The sequence below is a fragment of the Corapipo altera genome, unplaced genomic scaffold (genome assembly GCF_003945725.1).
Source record: "Corapipo altera isolate COAL_440 unplaced genomic scaffold, ASM394572v1 2, whole genome shotgun sequence".
In the NCBI taxonomy this organism is placed as follows: Eukaryota; Metazoa; Chordata; class Aves; order Passeriformes; family Pipridae; genus Corapipo; species Corapipo altera.
In genome coordinates, this window is record NW_020884890.1 from 2,832,622 (window position 1) to 2,850,139 (window position 17,518).

A 17,518-nucleotide genomic window follows, 5' to 3' on the forward strand; every position below is an offset into this window, starting at 1 on the left:
AGAAAGACTGGAACAAGACACACTATAATGGATGCATATTATCAAAACCCATTTGATTTAGTAGCTAGCCTGTAAATCTCATCACAAATTTATTTACACATGACTGCCCAGACTTTCTGCTTTAGACTGGCTCAGAAATGCCTTGGCCTTTCTCACAGTATTGCTACATTTCTGCTCAAAAACCCAGCCAAAGGCAGAAGTACCTCAGACTAAAAAAATGAAGGAATAAATTATTTATTAAGTAAAACAATTATATTCTGAACATTAAAGCTGATAAAGCTTAGTTTCCTTATAAATCTGTACCTTGTAGTTGTTTGACTTTGGCCAGACATGGGCACATGCAACTGCTTTTCACAAACTGTGTTGCCCAAGTGAAGTTTTTCATTCCAGGCCCCAGGCTTCTTTTTCATGTACATTCTAATAGACTATACACTTCTAGTGTAGGCTTTAATTAACAGACTTCCTCTCATCTAACTGTTCATTTATTTGCAGAAATCTTGGAGCTTAATTATTTTGAAATCTCTACCATTTTGCTAAATGTAGTAGAAATCAGACAGAACTTTCCAGTTATTAGGGAGGATTCAGAAAATCACCATACGTGTAGAATTACCTCAGCACATGCAGTTGTATAAACCTCATTTCTGTTTGACAAACAAACAAACAAAAAGGCCCAAACCCAAAAGAAATAATTTAAAATGTTGATTCCAAGAGGGTTTTGACTGCATTAACCTGAAGGTTGCTAAATTAGACTGTGTCTGCACTGTAGAAGATGCAGAACTGGATTTAAAACACAAGGGTTCCAGCACCTTAGGACCTGCTCATAGGAATCTACAAAATTTTTATTTAAATCTGGCTTTGACTTCTTTATGTCATTATCACCTGGAAAGTTTTTAAAGACTGATTCTTGGTTCAGATTCCCCAGTGACTGCTATTAATCTCTTCATATATAAACAATCTCCCATTTTCTCTTCATTATTATCTATTCACTGAAGTGTTGGAGTTGGTTCTGAATGCTAAGGAGGAGCACCTCTTAGCTTGCTAATGAGGACAAACACAACACTAATATAACTGTGACTAGCTTTAGAAGAATTTTCTGAGGTGATAAAATCAGTTCTTTAAACAAAGGGGTGGTGAATTTTCCCAGAGGATAAAAGGTTGTGTATGTGTTTCTTGTACAGTTCTGCAATATTTATTTTTGAACACAACATTGGAGTGTACTGTTCATACAATGTGATCAAGTATGAGTGCTTTTACATTTCGAACTGCATTAAATGGATCGTATTTCACCGTTGCTGAGCTTGTGGTTGAGCATAAAACAGATTTCTCCCCAAGACAATGCCTGCAATTGTCTGTTTTTCTTAATAATTTATTTCACCACTTAATATCCTTCAATTTAATAGGCCCCTATCTGTAATAAACTACTTTATTAACATCTGTTTTCACAACATTTTCCCCATGGGCTTCAGTGAAGTCCAACACTATTACACATAGCTTGTGAAATGTAACATTTCATGGACAAATTCAAGCAGACTAGAGTCATAGTGGTCAAACTGATCCCACCTACCTACTGTCTGGATTTGGAGGCTGAATGTGACTAGACCAGAAGCATGGAGACTGACTAGACCTCTCATGCAGCTGAGAATCCCTCACCTGAAAGCAATTTTGTTGCTGCTGGACCCTTAGGCCTTATCTATACCAAGTTTGCCCACATTTGGTGCCTTACAGTGTGCACTAGCCGGAGAGGGCAAACAAGAGGGCACATCTGTCTACAACCTTTTTGAGACAGTGTTATCCTGGTTCCTGATCTGAGCTCTGCAATATCCATTTAAGAAACATGGGATTAAAAGCACAAACAGTATTGGGAATACATATTTCCTCATTTCACATGAGTTTTTTCTCTTCCTGGTTCCAAGACTTTGCAGTCTTTTTGGCACAGTGGCCCAGCTTCATCTGCACTGTTGATTATGGAGCAGCCTGATGCTTCCCCAGACTCTGAGACGAGGAAGATGTGGTTTCAGCATCTCCCAGAACAAGGGTGATGGCCAAGGTCTTGCATTTCTTGGGCAAGTACACTAATTCACAGGCTGTTGAACAAAGGCAGGTATTCCTTCAAAGGGAACTCAGGGCTGGGAAACTGCCAGGAGATGTACCTGTCTGCATTGAGTCCCTCTATGTCAGAGTTTCAGCCCTAAACAACCAGTGTCCATCTTCCTGAAAATACTTTTTTGAATCTTAGGAAACCTCTGCCTTTCCTTCAGAGGTCAAAAGCAGCTCTGGCTCACATAACAAACACAATGGAAAATTGCCAGAACTTCGCTCCTCAGTGACAGGCCTGCTACAGTGGCAAAGTAAAAACCTCTCACCTAACATATTTAGAAATAGTAAGATGTGGCAACAAATCAAGAGTGGTCTTTTCTGACCATTGCAAAATATTCTAGAACACCAATCAATTCTAAATCAGATAATAGGGAAAAAAATTGGTCTTCTTTGTTGATTGATTGGAGTTTTGTAGCTAATTTTTTGAGGCTTAATTTGTGTAGGTTGCTGGCTAGCAGGAATGTGAATGGCATCTTGCAGGATGTGCCGTCTGACTTACTTAGCTCTAAAAAGAACTTTTCTTTCTATGTGAAATACCAAACAAACCCAATAAATAAGTCCAAATAGACCCTTATGCGAATTCACTGCATTCAGTTAACTTTCTGAAATTCTTTTTCTCTGTGTAATTAATTTTGAACTTCTATAGTTACTAAAAATAATACTACTGCATCATCACAAATGTTATCTACTCATGGTAGCACATGCCATCTTTGATATCTGTAAGACTGCACACTAAATTGTTGTATGATAGTTTCTGTCAACATAAAGTGTCTAACTTAACTGAAGAATTTTTAAGAGATCACAGAATCTTAAAATCATAGAATCAAAGATCTCCAAGATCATTAATACAACCTTTGATCAAACACCACCACATCAGTTAAGCCATGGTTCTAATTGCCATGTCCAGTCATTTCTTGAACACACGCAGGGATGGTGCCCACCTCTCATTCCAACGACTAAACACCCTCAGCAAAGATATTCTTCCTGATGTCCTACTTGAACTTCTCCTGGCATACCTTGAAGCCATTTTCTCTTGTCCTGTCACTAGTTGCCTGGGAGAAGAGGCTGACCTCCAGACGGCTACAACCTCCTTTCAGGTAGTTGTAGGGAGTGATAAGGTCTCCCCTGAGATTTATTTTCTCCAGGCTAAACAACCCCAGCTTCCTCAGAGGCTCCTCAGAAGATTTGTGCTCCAAGTCCTTCACCAGCTGCATTGCCTTTCTCTGGACACACCTCAGCACCTCAATGTCTTCCTTGAAGTGAGGGGCCCAGAACCAGACAGAGGATTTGAGGTGTAGCCTCACCAGTGCTGAGTACAGAGGGATGGTCACTTCCCTGCTCCTGCTGGTCACACTATTTCTGATACAGCCTCGGATGCCATTGGACTTCTTGGCCACCCACACACACTGCTGACCTGTGTTCAGCTGCTGCTGACCAGCACACCCAGGTCCTTTTCTGCTGGGCAGTTTTCTGGTCACTCTGCCCCCAGCTTGCAGCACTGTCTGGGGTTGTTGTGACCAAAAGTGCAGGACTCAGCACTTGGCCTTAATGAACCTCATACTGTTGGCCTCAGTTCATCGATGCAGCCTATGCAGATCCCTCTGTAGAACCTTCCTACCCTCCAGCAGGCGATAAATCAGATTAAATTTTCACTGGTATTTCAGTGAAATGTATAGAAGATTTGATATCTGTCCTGATATTTTATTCTTTATAGGCATGAGTGACACACAACAGAGACAAGTAAATAGTCCACTTTTGTACATAAAAGCATCTGATATGTATTTATACATATCAAGTATTCATATAAACATAAGGAAAAAAGAGATAAAAAAATGCCTGTTCTCTCAATCTAGCCATCCTAAATTAGGAGACAGCCTCATATATTTTAACACAGATGTGATATTGAGAAATCTGGAGGATGAGCAATTGGCAGTTGAAATTTATTTAAATCAAATTGCAAGATAATTATTGTTTAATATTCCACTTTGATGTAGCTTATTTTCTGCTTGACACACCTGTTAAGCTGTAAATTCGGAACTGTTCTCAGTTCTGAGAATCTGAAAGCAGAGATTACTCATCACCACCTAATTTGTTAGTGCCCACTAACACTGAAAAGCTAAAACAGGGAAAGTACATTTGATTTCCACTATATTTGTACTATAACTGAAACAAACATATTGTAGCTTAGGTCACAAAGTACACAAAAATGAAAAGGTAACATTACAAATCTAAAAAATTAGGCAGTGGTAAACTTTTGTTAGATGAGTGAAAATATTGGCAGTCCCAGGTTGGTCATCTGTCTGTAGGAGGCCACTGGTGAAACCCATCAGCAATCCCAAACTGATTTCAGGCAAAGGTGTTTGGGTCGGTTCACCTCTGTAACTGATTATCTTGTCAATCTTGCCTGAAAATAAGTTAGAAATTGAGAGCACAAGTATTCTGGCAGCCAAGTCACATTAATGGCTTCAGCTGAGACAGGTAGATTCAGAAGGGATGTCTTCCCATAGCCTGACTGATTCCTTTCATGTAGTTTATGTTCCTCATCCAAAGAGTCTGTCTTCCACAGACAAAAGATTTGTATTGGAATGTGTTTTGAGTACCTTTCTGAGGTCAGTAAAAAACCCCAGTTTTTTTGCTAAACAATCATCTCCCTTTCCTGTAAGCTTTCCAAATATTTTTTCTTGTTTTATTAAAGCAAATAGGAGCACACGTGGTCATATTCATATGACAGTACGTGATACAATGAGCTTCCTTTCTAGGAAATAAATGGTGCAAAGTTGGGGTATCATTTTCTAAGTCCCCTGCACACACATAGATGACAACATTAGGCACAGTGCATTCCAGGATTTATGGTAGAGCAAAGCAGCCAGCATTACTGATGCAGAAACAGAATGCAAAAAGCAAAACAATGTGCTAAAGAAACACCACTCGTTCTGGTGGGCAAAGAAACTACTTTAGAGCAGCTTTCCTCATTGTCCAGACCTGAATATTAATTGTTCATAAATGCTTCTGCCATAGCCACATCCCTGGACAGCCTATACTGAACTCTGTAGGAAACACTACTTGACACATTTTATTACTATTTCCTTTCAGATAGAAATATCTCCTTTTTTCATCTAATGTTTCAACATGACAGTATTAGGTTATGCAAAGTGAACAATTAGTCAGTAAAAAGTGGCACTTAAGCTTTCTGTGAATAAAATACGCTTCTTTTTTTAACTACCAGAAAACTATCATGTCTTCAAGGTTGCAGTTTTATTTTGCAATTCTGGCAAATATTTGCCCTTGAAATTACCAGTTCTAACTACAAACAGAGACAAAACCTATGCTCAGGTTTATTGAGAGGCAGTCAACACAGAAAGGTGAACTGGGAGCCAAGGGTGATCCCAATGTAGGTAGCATCCCATCAGTAGGATGCAGCCCCATGGGAGCTGGCAGCAGGGTTCCCCAACAGACACAGACACAGCAAGAGATGTACCAGGTTCAGGGTCCATCCAGGGTACTCAGTTGGGAGTGAAGGAGACAGGCTCAGACACACATCTGAGGGATCCATCCAGAAGACCAGCCACCTGCAGCAGAGGTCTAAGGTCCATCCAAGAGACAGGCACACCAACACCACAGCTCAGGCTTCAGCAGAGAAATGAAGGACAAGAAGCCCTGAGGTAAAGGGTGGGGATCCCAGATGAGGCTGGTCAGAGCCATTAAGGTCAGTTGGTGCTCTCAGGGTCGTGACACATCTCACCATGAAGGAGCAGCAATATTTATTACAAGTCTTTCTTTGTTATAGCTTTCCTACATGAAAAAAACATTTCAGTTCAAGGGTTATACCAGTATCAGTGGTATCAAAACCATTTCTTACAGGTCTGACAGCAGAAAGTTTTAACCGATGTTATATTTCTTTTATCTATCTTGAAAATCTTCTAAAGGACTATTAGTCTTAGTACCAGATATATGGATCAACACTGGGCATAATTTCTTATCTTGCCATATATTAAACCATTACTATTTATTTCTTATAGGTAAGTTAAGTTTTACTTTGCAGGTGCTGTACAAGTATAAAATAGAACACCAGATTTTCCCCCAGCTGAAGACCAAATGCTTTATTTCCAAAAAGAGTGTGAGCAGAATGACTTGTTGCTTATCCCCAGTGGGCTGAAAGCTGCAGTGGAACAGGGAGGAATTATGCTTTTCTGCGTTTTGCACATCTTTTAGACATAGCATCAGCCCTACAATAACTGGAAAGGTAATAATAATAATAAATACCATTTATTACCATGAAATCTGAAATAAAGCCATTCTGACTATTTTTGTTAGGATCTCTACTTACTTTATGTTTTTGTGCTCCTGTATGTGTTTGCCTTATGCCCCTCATCATCCGCATGCTTAGTTGGTCTGATCCATCCATAGCAGCTGTACCCAACTGAAGGGCAGGGAGCTCACTGCACTGCCTCTCACAGCAAGGGAAAAATCCCAGGCAAAAGTAAGGTTTTTTTGACCCTTAATACCTTAGGTTCTATTATATTTAGTTTTGGCAGGAGGAAGATAAAGCACAGTGTAAATCTTGGGACTGAATACCAGTCCCAGAAATAAATATAAGTAGGTCAAAGAAGTAGTACTACAGAGTCCAGGCTAAAACAATCATGGATGCCAGATGACATTGCAGAAACCAGGTATCCCTAGAGTCAGTTTATATTCTCCAGAACACCAATAACAAGAACAAGGACAAAAGTGACTCAGTTTTAGATTCAAATTATTGCAGATTGAACTGCTGAGCTGTTTGAGCATGCAATTGGGTTACAAAACATTCCACTGTATAAACTTCTGGAAATGTGTATGCTTTTGTGAGGGAAAAATATATGTGATTACTTACAGGTCTCCAAAGTTGTTTCCTGGTATGAATCGAGCATACATTTTTTCCCAAGTTGGTTCTGAATGCAATATACACACCTATTTGCTGCCTCTCCAAAAATTGTGCAATGTAGCCTGTAGTAAATGAGAAGCAAACAAGCCATGGTGCATGGCTAGTGACTTAAGCCTTTCTTAAATGAACATGGCTTATTTCAATCGTGGCTGAGTTCTTTTATATCAGCTAACTCTTTCAGAAACTGTATTGAAAGTCAAGAAATGAAACTGAGTTAATTATACCTTGGTTTAGCTTTTCTCAAATAAATAGCCCTTCTTCATAATGCTCATGCAAGTAATAATACAAGGCACAGCTGCAAGGTAGAAAAATAATTGGTTCTAATAGGAGGTTCAGCTGGTTTTCTAAATGTGGGATTCTACATATGAGCTCAAGAATCTGCGCCTGACATACCAGGAAGCTTTCAGCAAATCATGTCATTTCCTAGTGTTTCTTTCTCATCTTACTTACTTTTTCCTTGTTCTTTCTTTACTCTCATTTCAGGAAGAGCCAGATGTACACGCAGTGTTTAATAACATGGAATCTATATTTTTCCTCTGTTTGTATTGCTCTTCACACAAATGCAAAGGACTACAGATTGCTAAATCAAAAAACTTGTGAATTCTGAAAGTTTAATAAAATTTAGATGGAATTATGATTAAAGTTTTACTGAAAGTATATAATTTAGTCTTTCCCTTTTACTATACTCTTCATGTCTTCCAACCAGACAGCTGAAACAATATCTCATGACTGCAACCTCTACACATTCTCATCTACACTGATAGAACAAGTAGGATTCTGTGCTTATTGGCCAGGGCTGTTAAGGGAATAAGGTAAAATTGGGAATTGCTCCAAATACTGGTTGAATAACAAACTGGTAGGATTTCCAAGTGGTAATTTCCTGGTTGCCAAACACAGTTTCTAGAAAAATACTGGATGCAGCATCAAAGAGAGCAGTTTAGCTTACATATTATTTTTTGGCATTATTTGCAAAATATAGGAACTTTAAATATGTTTGGATAAATTAGTATTACTCTAGCAACAGGAACAGACTACCTTTTGTCAGAGACCTTATTCAACAAGGGTATTACTCTGTCAGCAAGTCCTTATCTGAGGAAAAAGCTAACAAATGTGACTCATGAATTTTTATTTTATTTCTCTAATCTCGAAATTCAGTGTTGAAGCCAACAATTCCACTCTATTTCTGTAATGAATTTTTATCTTGTGTAGTGCCTTTGAATCATATATGTTCAAGTTTAGGTGCATAACTGAAGTCCAAGAGGTGAAACATCACCATAGTGAGGCTCCAGAGGTTCAATACAGTCAATGAAGAATAAATATGTAGACTTGTTAATGTTTCTTTTGTGTTGAATGGTAGCTTAAGAAGCAGTATGGCTTTACCACATATTGTCTTCTATAAATCATACTGGATTTCAGCCCCTTGAAATTCTCCTTTTTTATTTATGTACATATATTATATATATTTGTGTATATTTTAGCAGACTTTAAGAAAATGCCAGTTATGGATATTTAAAACTGCTTTGTACTTCTAAGATGTAATTTCTTATGGATCAATCTCCAATTCCCATTCCCCGTCTAAACCTTCCTTGAGTTTGGTATTTTTCACCCAAGCATAAAAATTTCTTCTCATAACCAGCTGATATTTGACAGACATCATGTGCAATATTCTCGTACCTTTTCCTAGACAAAGCTAATTCAGTTTCCACAACAAAGATGGGTCATATCAAATTTTGTCTACTGCTCAGAGATTAAATTCTGTCTTATTTCCAATTAGGAATGGCTATCAGCCAGTAAAATGGCAAAGAAAAATACTGGAAGGTTTGGCAAAATTGCATCTGCCTCTCTGATTAAATTTAGATTTTCCTTGACTTCACACAGTGAAGCCAAGATAAAATTGGTAACTATTTCCTGCAGTTAAGACCATACACATTCACATTTTGTGACATTTCTGTTTCTCTGTTACCCCACAATCCCAAATGGATCACTGTTATCAATGTATACTAGTATGTCTAGCCTATAAGGTTAAAGAGAAATAAAAGAAACCAAAAGAGGTCTGCAGGAGAAGAAATATCTCTTTTGGGTAAACACAACATCTTGTGGAGACAAGAATATAAAATATAAAAACTGTAGTTTTGATGTCCAAGAAAATGGGAAGAGATTCATCAGAATCTCATTCAGCCCAGCTTCCCATAAGTTTGCTGAGACCATTATAGGGCTATTGAATCTTCCATGAAGCTATCCAATTCTAGGAAACTACTTCTGTCTTCATAATCAAGACATATTACTGAAGATTTGCAGTGAAATTCATACTGAGATTTATCTCTAGTTACAGTGACATGCAAGTCCTCTAAATTGGTACTTACTATCAATCTCTAGACACTAGCCATCTGGATCATGACTTTACAAAACATAGCTCCTATTTTTCATCCTCCTATGTCAATCACCTACATGGTTGCTTAGCCCACTGAATCACAGAAAGGTGACCAACTGAAAACATTGCTTGGAGTTACTCAAAAACCAGCTTTCTGGTACTTCCTTGAGCTTTTCCTCATGATAGATTAGAGATTGGTAGGTGTCGAGTCTGGACTTTTCAGCAGTGTAAGCATGGCTGAATTCTACTCCCTGATCTAGAACTGTAAATTATTTCTATTATCATGAATGATAATTATCTTAAGGAATTATTATTTAATCTCCTCAATGAATTTAGATTTTCAAGAAGCTTTTGAAAAGATTCTGTCACAAAGGCTCTTTTAAAAGAGTTCAGTGTCAAGAGAGGAAGAAGGAAATTCCTCTCATGGATTAGCAACTGATCAAAGAACAATCAAGTAATGCTAGAAACAAATGGTAGATTTTTCTCACAGAAGGAAGGCACCAGCAGAATCCCTCAGATATCTGCATTTAGACATATGATGCTAAACATATTCTTAAATTATCTGATTAAGAGGTAAATAGAGAGGAAAAAAAATCTCCAAATGGTACAAGATGAATTACAAGAGTCAGCACTGGAAATGATAAGGACAAGTTGCAGAATGGTCTTATGATATAGAATATCTGAATGATAGAGGGGCAAATTAAATTTGTCATTCATGAAAGTAAATTCATATCTATCATTTTGAAGGAGAACAAATCATAAGGTGACAAACTTACAAACTTTTAAATACTAAATTTCAAATTACCATGAGGAAGGTAGGTCTTATGGAAAGTTCTCTGAAAAAATATTTTCAATGTTAAGAAGTGATCAAAGTAGAAAATAGATTAGCAAGAACTATTATGAAAACAGTAAAGAATGAAATGGAAATAAGGTACTGTGATTCTACCGCAGAGAGACACAGTAAAATCAGAAAATAGCTATAATTGGAGATTTGGAATTAAATAAACTAAGATTCTTCAGTATGGAAAAAAAAATATGGGGAAATTGGAGAGAGTATACAGAAACTATGAAAACCATAGAGAGGGTGAACACTGTTTCCCATAACACAAGGATGCGGTGCAACACAGCGAAATTACAAGGCAGCTGGTTTAGAACAAACAAAAGCAAGTATCTTTTCATGTGACACATAATAAAACTGTAGCACTCTGCTGTAGGACATTGTAGATGCCAAAAGTATAAATGGGCTCAAAAAGCAATTAGACAAAATTAATGGAAGAATAAATGCAAGATCTCCATTCTGAAAGTCCCAAAGCCTCAGATTGCTAAAATTTATAATGTTATAATCATGGGAAGAAATAATTCTGTGCTTGTCTTTCCCAAAATATCTACTAGTAGCCATTGTCAGAGACAGATCAGCGAGCTAGACATCCATCAAAGTTGTTCTTACACTTTGACACAAGAATTCAACTGTTTTTTGGTTTTGGTTTTTCGAAGTCTTTTTGGAAGTATGAACTTTACTCCTATTCTAAAATGAGCATATTTTAAAACAAAAGTCATGATTGGACTTTTTATTAGTAGTTGAATAGTGGTTGCAAGCTAGTGATGAAATTACTGTTTTGATGCTGCCCTAACCCTGGCAATGAGTAGAAGCTTTTGTTATTTGATGGCTGATTTGTATGATGGGGTCAGTCTGATTCCCAGAGATTAGACGATTGTATCCTAAAACCATACTCACAAATGAAACTCCAAGTGAAAAGCCCCTTAGTTCAGCCCTCTTCATTAGAAAGGCACATTGTTTGGGATGCATCACAATGCTTGCACTGACAACCAATCATTGTGTGCAAGATCTTATGATGTGCTTCTGTAAACCCTTCGTAATGTAATTGGAGAGTAATTTTCCAAACATTATTGATACTATTCAGGATTACTCCCTGCTTCTAAGAGTTTTCAGGACCAGGGCCCTTGTCTAATTTTAAGTAGTCTAGGGAATGAAAATTTCTACTTTCAGAATCCCTGGAAGAGCTCCAATTTAGAACATAGCAAGCGACAAGACAGGTGTTAGTGTAGAGAGTATCAACGGAGTCCATGTTACGTGACTTCATTACTTTCAGTGGTGACGCTGGAGTTTTGCCTATTCATTTAACATGTGTTTTCTTAATGGATAAGGAGGCATTGTGCTGTTGAATAGCCAAGGGAAAGCGATGGTGTAGGCAGTAAAAGGAAAAAAACCCAGAAGCAGAGATTCTTTCATATCTTTATTACTGATGCTTCAGTTTATACAATGCCTCCTTAACATGGAGGAGGATTTATTGAAAACTCATAATTAGTTCAGAAAAGACAAACACCACTCAGGTTCTTCTTCCTTGACTACTATGAGGAATTTAAACACTGTAATAATTATTTTGTGGAATAAACTTGGTTTTCATCAGTGTTAAATAATATTCCTTAGAAGCCAGGTAGAATGCAGGACATGTGGACTCTGAGGCGTATTGTGCTCTACAGAAACAATCACTGCAGGATCAGATACCACAGATGATAAACCAGATACAGACATGCATGGGACTTTAGATCCCTGACATAAAAAGACATAGATCAGGCTTAAATGGTTAGAATACTGACAAATTCATAACTATGAGGTTCCATGAGAACAGAACAAACAAGGTTGCTTACTCATAGTTTAATAAGTTTTAGTTGCTAAATATATGAGGAAGAGACAATCTTAGATAGCTGCTAAATTGCAGATGGTCTGAGATATGATTATGCTTTCTGCCAGTTTGGTTTAGTCAGATTACCATACAGTATCATTTTAATTCAGGCACCAGACAGTTGTAAATTTGCCAACAATGTCAAATCTTTACTTACTGCTGAAATGAGGCTATGAAATCTGAGGTCGAGAAGAATAGGCAGCAGTGGGAGGATGGCAGGAATTGCTTGCACAGACATGCACAGGGATTACACTTCATGGTGATCAGCATCTAAAAGATATCAGCAAGCAGCTAATTGTCCATAAATTACTGTATTTACCAATTCAGCAGGGCAAATTCTAACCTAATGATATTTAAATTTAATATGCCTGTTACACAGTCAGACAGATTATAAGTTAATTCTTTTTCAATTACAGTTTTCTCACAACAAAAGCAAACAAATAAATGAGAGAAAATAGTGTTTTCATTTGCTCTTTCAGTGCTAAGTTCATAATTTGTAGTGTTTGCACATTGATGGATTTCTGAGGTGTAGATTCACTCAAATGCCACCGAACAATACTGCACTTGAACGGAAAAGAACAGATTTAGCTGAAATCTAGTAAGAAGTTTTCACTCCAGCTATCCATTTCTGCCCTCTCAGGAGATAACTGCTGACTTTGCACAAAATTGCAAGACCAGTATACCTCTAAACATTTTGATCATATTTTCCTAATGCACTTATTTTTCTGGTTTTAATTTTACTTATGACTTAGAACTGAAGCACATCTGCAAAAGGGGTCAATTCTGTTCTGCAAATTTTTGCAACGCAGATACATCTATAAAATATGCAATAATATGTTTATATTCTATTTCTCATTCTCTGTGTAAGGGTATGAACATGTCACATTCCATCATGCTGTTGCCTTGAACCTTCCCCATTGGTCTGAAACAAGCTTGTTCTCCAGTTTTGTATGTCTATCCTGCTGTGTCTTCTGTACCTTCAGAGGCACAAAAATAAACCATTTAATCCTGTAAATACAATAGAAGTATTTCTGATTATTCTTTGGTTATGCTTTATTGTCTCTGCCACGTGATAATTGCTGATTTAAACTCTTTTCAACCCTGTTTCCGAGCCCCTAAGCAAAGAAGTAAGGCAACCACCTTTCCTCCCATTTTTTTCCTGTTAGGTAATTAACACTGAGTTGTTTGCAATCACAGCCTGTTGGCAACACATCTTTTTAGAATTTATGAGACATGAAATACTTCACTGACAAGGCAGGTCTACACTATACACTCTGATAAACTGCTAATAAATGAATTCTGACAAATGTAACAATACATTCTGAAAAGATAGTAAATACAGTAAGATATAGCTGCACGTTGGTGTCTTTCAGATGCTGGTACCTCATTCAGAACACCTTCCTCTAAACAAGTTCTTAGCTGATGCACAACTGGATTAGGGAAATTGCAGTTGTTCCCTGATAACTGAATAGCATAAGCTCTGAGATACAGGGTTGGTCTAATAGAAGTTTACATGTCTGCTGATGCCTTTTATCTGCATCCCCTGTGAGATATTAAAGATATATTCAGAATAGTAACCCAGTGCTCTTAAGTCTGATACCCTGAGTGCAGAGGAGGATTAAATGAATGCTTGAAGCTATTACTGACTTTAGCTGTTTGCCTCACTCCTCTGAAGGATCACTATGGATACCTGAGGAACTTCAGGAAAGAAAATGCATTTTAAAGGTCTGCAGGAAACCCTATGAAATCTTTCAGATTATGTGAAGATGGTTTCATCCTTTCTGGGGACAATGACCTTGTTTCTGGATCTGTTAATGGCTTTTCTGAAGGGTGCACAAGCATCCCCTATTGTGTAAGGTTATTTGCTACAGCAGAGAGCAAGGAAGATTAGCTTCAGTGTCCATAGGGAACTCTACAGCTAGCCCAGCTGGGAAGTACTATTGTTCCTCCTCCAAGAGGAGTTGCATTCTAACTGTTATCCATTTTATGGGCACACAACCAGGCTCTGGATGTTCTACAAAGAGGGACATCTTATAGATTGGACTTCAATCCCATTCTGTTTCTAGAAATATAGTTCTGAAGTCGTAGCAATGAAGTCCAGACCAGAATCCTACCCCCAGCTCCATTTCATTTCTGAAGCTGTGGTCTGTTTGTTCAAAGCTCATATATATCCAATATATCTATGCCCCTTTCACATTACAGCCACTCAAGGACTGATTTCATAAACTGAATGCAGTCTTTCCTTCATGTGGAGGCACCAAGCTTTTTCAAACAAATCATCACTCTCTTGCACTTGACCTATCCTATCACCTCTGTAAATTTCTTTCCCCAAGCAGAATCAGTTAATCTCCAGGGAAAAATAACCCCCTCCTTGCAAAAGGATATCAAGCAGACAAAAACATATTACAAAAGGTATGCACATTTTGCAAAACTTTGCTTTTCCAGTGACACACACATGATAATATTTCTTGCCTGGCTGCTTGTCTGTCCCCGCAGAACCACGTTTTGATACACTACTAGACATATTAATCCACTCTTCTCTTGGATTAAGAAAATAGGTGTTTTCATGTCCTTGCTTGAAACAGACCATTTGCCTCCCTTGCTGTGCTAGGGTTGACCATGGACTTAAGTACTACAGAATATCAAGCAGAAAGACTCTTCTCAGCTCACAGCAGAGCACAGCAGGAAACAAAACCAATTCTCCAGGATCTAGGCTCAAGTAAAGAACTGCTAGAAGTCACTCGTTTCTCCTTAGCATGTGATACATGGAAATGTCACTGTCCCCATTTTAAACTTCTGCATCCATTCACAGTCATTACAGCATAACTGTCTGCTAACATCCATATTTCTCTTTAAAAACTCAGAAATTGAGTGGAATGAGGATGGAACCAACAGAGATGGTGAGGAAGTTAACAGGTCCCAACCAGCCAGTCAGCCTGGACTGCACAATTTCCATGCTGTAAGTTTCCCACTGAACTCAGAAGTGATTCAGAGGCTGGGGACACATCAGTACTCACCTGCAAAAGTCCTTCCAGTGCAGTGTTTATGTTCTCACTCCAGCCCAGGTGGGAAGTCAAATAGAAGCAGCGGCTACATCTGGCAGACTCAGCTTCCAGTGCTGCTGCCTCCTGGGGCAGTACCTGAGCTCTAAAGCAAAAAGGATACAGAGAAGTGCTGGATATGGCAGATTTATGGAAAGTAAAGGGAAGATTAATGTGTTGGTTTTGACTGGGATAGACCTAGACACAAGACAATAAAGATCACATGAAGTATACAAGGTAAACTAGCACAAAATCATAATAATTGACTTTTCCAATGCAGGTAGTCACCATTCATGACTTGACCTTGCAAGTACATGTTGAATAGGTCCTAATCTGCTCTACCAGATAATCTGGCTCTGCACAATATAGCATAACTGCTTTATCATTAGACTTCATAACTACGTCTAAAATCAAACAAACCCTATGTTCTCAAACCAGCAAGTTTTATAAATTCATATTTAAATTTCACCAGACAGAAAATAAAGACTGTCATGTGCTAATAGAATGCAAGATTGATTTTTGTCACAACTTACTGAAAAGTATAATATGAGAAAGAGCTTTTACTTTCATATCTATTTTAAAACAACAACTTCCGAGCTTTTTCACTGACTAACAAACTGTGTGTTGATTATCAAACCGCATAGCTCAGAAAGGTGGGTAACGCAGAGCTCAGAGCCCCATTCAGTCTGCCCCTGAACACTTCCCCATCTCTGGAAGTGTCCAAGGGCAGACTGGACAGGGCTCTGAGAAACCTGATCTAGTTAAACGTGTCCCTGCTCATTGCAGGAGGGTTGAACTATATGGCCTTTAAAGGTCTCTTCCAACCCAAACTATTCTATGATTCCATAAGAAACAATAAAGCAAGAGCTAAAAGAATGGCTTGTGTTGATGGTAAAAGACAAAACTGACAGCAACTAAACTGGCAAACACTGAAGAACGTGGTTTTGTCAAGATCAGAGGACCTGTGGTCCGATAACAGAAGGATGGCAAAAAAGGTAACACCATGTTGTATATATCACTCCTGTTCCTCTTATCCTAATAGGAAAGCAGACTGTAATCTTAAAAGTACCTCAAACAAGGAAATATATACAATGGGTAACCCATTGTCTAAGATTCATGAAAAGAGAAATTAAATTCTGAAACAGAAGAATCACCCTGAAATAATGTTTAATTTCCAAATGGTATTGAACTGCAGTCCAAAAACCCATTTATTATCACCAGTGAGTAGGAAGGCAAGAGACACAGGGAGGAATCAACAACCATATCCTTTTCCATTGTCATACCACACAGATGATCCTAGTCAGACCACTCAGACAAACACATCTCTTGTGTGGGTATGAGCGAGTGAAAATCTAGGGTTGACTGAAATCAGGGGTTTTAAAATAATTTTCTTTAAGTTCTCACAGTAAGCTTTTCTCCATAAATTTCCCACAAAGCTGAGGAGAAAAAGGATGTGATTGCACTATGACATTAAACACCTAAATTTAAGTGTTATAGGTATCTAAGCTGTGAAGCTGTTATATTTGCTAATAAGATCATAGCTTTAATGTCTGCTCTAAGGTGAACTAAATTGCTCTTTTGACTCCAACTGTGTTGATTAGACTTCCATCAACTATAATGCAGCCATAGGCATGTCTGTATGCATCCACATATAAAAAAAAAACTAAATTGAAGGGTCTTAATGTCTAGCCCAGTATCACTGTCCTGCATACATCTTGCTCTAGATGCCATCTGTCTTTCTTTGTATGTGCTTCTAAATCATATTTCTGCAATGGTTTTTTATTTAAGTCCCTCTATTTTTCATTATAGACATGTTTAATGTGACCAATTTGTATTTTTTCTGACTTTGTTCGAATAACAGCATTAAATATTCTTAATTCATGCTTAAATTACATATTTCTTGAATTCATGTTTCATTTCATGTAGTAGAACTGCTAAAAATTGGCATATTCATAACTGCTCTAGTTGTTTGGTGTTATTTATACTTAGTGCAAGACAGTTAATGCATTCTGGGTTAATGCTTCCTGAAAGTTTAACAATGGACAGATTATGTAATGTGAAATTCAGTATACTTGGAGCAATTATTTACTGCTTAGGTCACATAAATTTTCCATTTTTCAGAGATAATGGAGCATGGAAAAATGTTTAGATATTTCCATTGAAACAGATCAGATTGCATTTTACTTTTTATAGTGAGAGTAAACTCTTGTTCTTGAAAGTCCTGACAACAATGATATCTGAAATCTCTTGTTTAGTCACATAGCAACATTCATATCTAATGATAAAGTAAATTTTCTCTGCATTTGGCTGATGATAGTTTCAGTGCTGAACTAAATACTCTCAGTTTCCAAAGAACGAGATTAAATCTCTCCTTTTTTCATGC

General features: G+C 37.7%; 1 protein-coding gene across 1 annotated transcript in view; it reads right to left on the bottom strand.

The window, feature by feature from the left end:
- LGSN (lengsin, lens protein with glutamine synthetase domain) overlaps positions 1 to 17,518 on the bottom strand; it is a 90,930-nt gene that overhangs the window by 45,518 nt on the left and 27,894 nt on the right. Inside the window, exons 3-4 of the mRNA XM_027644793.1 lie at positions 15,112 to 15,241; positions 12,252 to 12,364 (exon numbers count right to left, since the gene is read on the bottom strand). The gene's annotated coding sequence lies outside the window, so the exon portion shown is untranslated. The remainder of the gene's footprint in view (positions 1 to 12,251; positions 12,365 to 15,111; positions 15,242 to 17,518) is intronic.